This window comes from Lolium rigidum, chromosome 6, assembly GCF_022539505.1.
Source record: "Lolium rigidum isolate FL_2022 chromosome 6, APGP_CSIRO_Lrig_0.1, whole genome shotgun sequence".
Lineage (NCBI taxonomy): Eukaryota > Viridiplantae > Streptophyta > Magnoliopsida > Poales > Poaceae > Lolium > Lolium rigidum.
The window spans coordinates 278,144,592-278,151,678 of record NC_061513.1 but is presented as its reverse complement, the minus strand read 5'-3'; positions in this window follow the sequence as shown (position 1 = coordinate 278,151,678).

Here is a 7,087-nt window from a genome sequence, read left to right as displayed (position 1 = left end):
ATGAGGGATAAGGAAATATATCTTGCCGTGATTAACCGTGATGATACGCGCTGACAAAGGAAAGGAGGGGCAAGTTGCCGTAACGGAAGGTTGGATATTAAGCGAAGACCGTCAGATTAGATTAAACGGACACGATGCACCCAATGACGACCATCAAAATGCGTTGAGTGTCAAACGACCAACTCCCATTTAATAGTAAAGATACTGATGCGTTTTTCATATTTCTGGAAGGCGATGTATACATGGTTCAACTGAAGTCTATGCAATCCAAGAGACTTCATGAAGCGGAGTATCCATAACTACAATCCTTTCGCAAGTTTCTATACACCAGGTGATTGCTGATCCTTGTAGCGTAACCTAATCCGGTTATGTTTCATACATGTTTGCTCAAATTGAGTACCCTAGGTAACTTATGTTCTAGTTTATTAGCCTGGGCATTTTTCCATTTTGTCTGCTTTCTTGACATAAGACTTTGCGAGGGGTGAGTTTACATGATAAAAACTTACATTATTCAATGTAGATGTCTCAAATATCAAATGCGTAAAATGTAAATTTAAATATGAAATGTGTAAATCAGTTGGCATATTCGGAACCTCAAACCTAAAGACATGTATAATCTTCTATGCAGTACTTTTACATGTGTTAATCTTGCTGTTTTTCCCTTAATTCCATGATACAACTAATTAGTTTTGGCATGTTTAATTATCTGTTTGACATGTAGAGGGATAAGTTTACATAAGATAGTTCTATAGACTTCGCCTTGTTTTCCTCTTTTCTGCTGAATTCTTTGAATCTTGCAGCAATTGCGATTTTGTTTCTCTATTGCTAGTATCAAACATGAGTTCTCCTCGAAATAGGCTTTCGCCCCGCTATATTAATATAGCAACGAACTGATACAAGGTAGCAACCACCGCTGGGGCAAACAGCACATCAAAGCCCAAGAGAAAACAAAAGAAGAAGAAAAAAGAAAGAAAGGATGACAAAGACGGATCGACGAAAACGCTGATGATCCGCAACCGCTGCGCCCTCCGGAAGATTCCCACCACGAGCCTAGCCCTCCGAAGCGCCGCATACCAAAGCAGCACCTTCAAGAAGGGATGCGACGATGACGACGCTGCTGCCCGGACAAGCCTAGGGTTTCCCCCGGTATGCGGAAGGGCAGTGGGAAGGGGAAACCCCGACGCCCCTCAAGAGGGAATGGTGGCGCCCGCGAGCGTCACCGCGTCGGTGTCGGCCATCGACAAGGATTTCTCCCATCCCCCAAAGACCCATGGCCCCGGACACTACGTCATGCTCCGCCAACCTCGCCACCCACCAACTCGCGCTACCACGGTCACGCAACCACCACCGCCGTCTCACCGTGACCCACTGACGAAGACCGACAAAACCGGTAGGAAACACCCCGAGCCGAGGGGGGCCTGGACAGCAGCCACGCGGGAGGACGCCACCTCCACCGCCAGCTGCGGTGACAGACCGGACGCAGCAACAGGAGCAAACCAGGCCCCTCTGGCCCGGCCGAGCCCGACGGGCTCGTGAAGCTCCCGTGGCCGCACTGCAGTCCACGCGCCGCCGTCGTAGCCACACTCAGCAGGAGAGTCTCCACCAGCCGCCGGGAGCAGACCTAGGATGCCAGATCTGGCCCGCCCAAGCCCAGATGGGGCCCAGGCAGGCCCAGATCTGGGTCAGAACCGCGCCGCCCGCGCCGCTGCTGACCTCCATGCCGCCCCGCCGCCAAGAGGCTGCGCCGACGCCGCCACGTCACCCAGCGCCGCCGCCTCCCGGCAGGAGCGCAGCAGCCGCCGGAACCTTGCCCACCGAGGTGCACCGCCGCCAGCTCCGGGAGATCCCGCGTCGCCCGCCTCGCGCGCGGGTAGGAGCGAGTCCGCCGCCGCCGGCACCGCGCAGGACTTTGCCCGGCGGCCTGCGCCGACGGAGGCGAAGGGGAGGAGAGAGGGAAACTGGGCCTGGCGGCGCTAGGTCGTGGGGATCGCCCGTCTCCGCCCGCGGGAGAGCGGAGCGGACGAAGCGTTTTTTTTTTGCCTTCCTCAAACATGAGTTCTAAAACAGTATAAGAAGTGGATTATTTTTCTAGGGAATATTTGTTGGTTCATCTACCTAAGTTGCCTGCTGCTGCCTTCTCTTATTTTGTGTTCCTCGGAAAATCCATCAATAGCCTGATTTTTTATGCTTCTAGGCATAGCCATTGCTGATGGGCATGATGGAGTTCAATCGCACGGTACATTGGATGACTCTATAGTTTGATGTGGTGGCATGGATTAACAGGTTAGAATATCATCTGGTTATATAGTATAAGAGTTTGTAGTGCACAGTTTTCTTCTATGGAAAATATTTGGCTATATATCAAGGAGGAGTAGGCACATGTATACCATTTAAAATAATGGTTATGCTATAGGAGGCGTGTTGATTAGTACGAATGCTCTCAGACTCCTGGTCACAGTTAAGTTAGTATCAAACCCTTAAGTTTCGCTAGCGGTTCTAGCTCTTGTGCAGTTCAGTTTTTCCTCTTTTTTTCTTCGTTTCAGTTTTTCCTTTTTTTCTTGGTTTCCCAATGCCGCTTTCTAATATACAAAGACATAAATTTTGTGTGTGTCTGAAAGGCAAAATAAATCCTTAATTTTCAGATCATAAGTGATACCCAGATGATGCAGATTGAATATGTGTGGATATTGAAATTGCATGTGTGTACCTATCTGGCCATGCATATAGTCCTTGTTTTATTTATCCCAGAATCAACAATTTGAAAGCTTTGCATTAGTTGTCCATTTTTTGTTATAAATATCAGTCATAACCCACTCCAACAAATTACAGTGCCAAAAGGCTTCAGAATTTTATATGCTACTTTGTAGTCATCGTTATTCCTAGGAGATATAGCCAGGAGTTTGATCTGTTATAGAGCTCCATAAGTTGCTGAGCTGATCTTGAGTTTGTGCACACATCGTGTTCATAGACTATTATATGTGTGCTACTATTATGTTCGGAGGATATCTGTACCAGGTAACTAATGGATTGACCTTTTTTCTTTCTTCAGGTGAATGAAAGGCATCTGCAGTTCTCTCTAATTTTTTCACGTCGCATCAATGTGGTGGGCACTGTGTTTATATAAGATAGCTCAATGGAATTACAGAATGTATGCCTTAGCTTGCCTAAGTTTGTAATTCAACAAGATGCTTTTGGATGCATAATCCAGGGAATTTCATCTTCCCCAAGTAATATTTTAAGTCGGGTTTCGTTTTATCTTGTTACTTCTCACATTGTTGTGCTTGGCAGAGCCTCTCTCCAAGAGAGTATTCGAGTGCATTCCTAACTTCAGTACTGATACTACTTTGCCTCTGTTTCCTTGCCTTCCAATCTTTTCATTTACTAGAAGCACGCTTGTCTTAACTAGACCCAAGATTTCCTCGGTAATCATTTGATCCAGCGTTGCATCGTTGTGTTGTGAATGATCAAATCAATTCTGGACCCTTGAAAGAAAGAGTACTTAATGTCTACTGTACAATTTTCTATAGAGATGGGAGTTGAGGCATCCTAATAGCAGGCACACACATGAATAAGAGCATCTCCAGTCGCGTCCCCCAAAGCGTCCCCAAAGCAATTTGGAGCGCGCCGGACCAAAAAACGGTTCCAGCTACGTCCCCCAAAGCCCATTTTTGTCCGGCGCGCTCCGGCGCCCCGAGGCCGTCCCCATCCAACAGGGGACGCTCCGGGCACGCCGGATACAACGAAAAGCGACGCGAAGCGACGCGGGCTCCCACATGTCGGCGATGTGTTGCATAAACCGTTGATTCACGCCTTTTTTTCTCGTCGCACTTTCCTTCCCGCGCCTCCCACCCCTCCGCCTCCGCTGGATTTGCCGGCCGTTTGAGCGGCTGATCTCTTCTGAGAGTCGGCGCCGTCGCCGCGGCTAGCGCTCCCGCCGATCGTTCCACCGCCGCCGCTTGGCCATCGCGTCCCAGAACGCGGCGTCAAATCCGCCCCACCTCCGCGCACACAAGGTGCTCGACGACTTGCCAGGTAGGCGCGATTGGCCACTGTTCGTTGCATCGTCTGCCTCGGCGCAATTTTAACCATTGATTTTGCTTTTAGACATGGATAGCGACGATGAGATGGTTGCCCTGCTGCTGGAGGCCGAGCAAGCCTTCGACGACGACCTCCGTGAGCATTTGCTGATCATCGCGTCCCTCCATGACATGCCTGACGCCGAGGCGGAGAAGAGGAAGAGGCCGCGCCGCGGAGGATCAAGGCCAGGGAGAAGGAAGTCCAAGCCCCGGCAGAGGATGGAGGGGCATGCCATGTTGCACAACGACTAATTCGCCGACGATGCAACACATGCCGACAATTTTCGGCGCCGGTACAGGATGAGCAAGGGGCTGTTCATGAATATCCTCCACGGCGTTCGAGAGTTCGACCCCTACTTCAAGCTCAAGCTCGATGTTGTAGGCGTTGTCGGGTTCTCGTCGATTCAGAAATGCACCGCCGCCATGAGGATGCTTGCATACGGAGCACCTGCCGATACACAGGACGACTACCTTCGCATGAGTGAGTCTACTGCCATTGAGTGCATGTACAAGTTTTGCCGAGCTGTGGTGGGAAAGTTTGGCAAATACTATTTGAGAGGGCCAACTGAGGAAGATACTGCAAGGATCATGGCATAAAATGCTGCCAGAGGATTTCCTGGAATGTTTGGAAGCATCGATTGCATGCACTGGGCATGGAAGAACTGCCTGTTTGCTTGGCAAGGTATATACAAAGGGCGTCATGGATATTGCAGTGTGGTGCTTGAAACTGTGGCAGACTATGACCTGTGGATTTGGCATTCTTTCTTTGGCATGGCGGAATCACACAATGACATCAACGTGTTGCAGCAATCTCCGGTGTTCAGCAGACTAGTGGAAGGGCATGCTCCACCATGCAACTACGAGATCAATGGCCACGAATATACCAAAGGCTATTATCTAGCCGATGGTATATATCCAAAATGGGCCACTTTTGTCAAAACAATCTCGAATCCATCAGGTCTGAAGAATTTCCACTTTGCTACGCGACAGGAGGCTTGCAGGAAGGATGTCGAGCGGGTATTTGGTGTGCTTCAAGCACAATTTGCCATTATCCGGTGACATAGGCATCCCAAATGGGCCTGCCAAAGATAGTACACGGGGTTTAATGAAGGCCCATTATCCGAAAAATAAGAAGGTTCGAGAGTCCAAGATATATTAAGGAAAGTAGAATTGTAATAGGAAGTGTTGTTTGTAATCTGGCGGGATGAGTTAGAAACCGCCCCGGACTCTGTAACTTGTACAAAACGAAACCCTCGGCTCCACCTCTTATATAAAGGGGGAGTCGAGGGACGAAAAGATCATCGAATCATTGTTCACAAACCCTAGTTTTCATAATCGTCGAGTATACTTTTCGGCTGAAACCTTCGAGATCTACTTGCCCTCTACTTCTAACTAAAACCCTAGCCTATAATCCGTAGGCATTGACAAGTTAATCCCTTGTCAATTGGCGCCGTCTGTGGGAATTAGAGGCGTAAGGATCTGATTTCAATGGCACGTTCAAGATCTTCGACATCATCAACCGGAAGCAACACTATGGATCGAGGTAAACAGATCGCTGCTGGTCTTGTTGATTTTGTTCCTCACCCACCCTCCCGTTTGGATGCATATGCGTATCTGGCGGAGCCTATGGAGATGACGTTCGGAAGGTTTCACTTTCGCGTCGAGAAGGAAGGATCGTATCGTGTCGAAATTCCGATTTCGTCGGGATCGTCGGCGGTCGATTCCAATTTTTCAAGCTATGCATCGTCAACCGAGGCAGGAGAAGAAGAAACCTCGGCAACACGCTACATCAGCACCAGAACAAGAGAGAAACTCGCCAAGATATTCAGCGACACATCGTTTGAGTCATCTGCGGACTCATATATAAGCGATGGCTCAAGCGATGTCGACAGTTACGACTTCATCGACAAATCTATCACAGTAGGCAAGGTCTTCATCAATCTCAACAATGATGTCACCAAACCCAACATAGATCGGAGTACAAAATATCATCAGATTTATGCTATCGAAAATCAAGAGGAAACATCGGAGGCTTTCGACGATTTGGGTAATCCCTATGTCGATCCCTCAGATCTAAGGAGAGGTATGGGCACTAAATATGTCGGGCCCACACCACGTGTCAGAGTTCAACTTCCACAAGCAGCCTGGGATAGAGCGGCAAAAGCCCTAGATGGTTCGGAGCCAATAACGACAACAGCTACAGCTCAAGAACTGCAAGCTTATCAATATAGGCTCGCACGCACTGCCAGAGAAATAGAAAAACGAGACGGCTGAGTTGAACAGGAGAAAGGAGGCAGCTTCTGCATCCAGTAGGAGAAGGGCAGATCTAAGTCGACAATCTAGAGTTTCGGATGATAGTCACAGGGAAGCTCGGAACAGAGGAAGATCAAGGTTACAACACATACCCGAAGCAGAAAGAGAGTACTTGGTCCAAAACCTCGACATGTCCTTTATGTCGATAGATACAAGAGGAAACATCGTCCCTAAGACACCAGAAGCTGGGTACATGGCGACACAAGCCTACATCCTCGCATCCAGGCCACCCCCAGGTGATCCAAGGGAAACATTATACAATATGGCGTTAGCAGGGGTTGGAGCTATGGGGACAGCGTTTGTATCAACGCCTCCCGAAGGAGCGGCAAGGCAAAATAGTCCACGACCTGCAGCGGCAACGGCGGCAGTTCTCGAAGGACCAAGTGGAGCAAGAGATACAGGAGCACAAGCAAGGGTCGATAGAGCAAGGCAAAGCAGAAGGGATCATCGGCAGTCCCCGGAGCTTAACGATGAGGATATGTGCGGCTTACCATGCATCACGAGGAGAGTCCGAAAAACTCGAGTCCCCTCAGGATTCAAGTTACCCGATCACTTCAAAAAATTCGACGGTTTGCAAGATCCAGAAGATTGGCTAGTTGATTACCTCGAGACGGTGAAGTTAACTGGAGGAACTAGAGCAACAGCCATGCAAAGTATTCAGGTGCACTTAAGTGGAGCCGCACGATCTTGGATCAAAA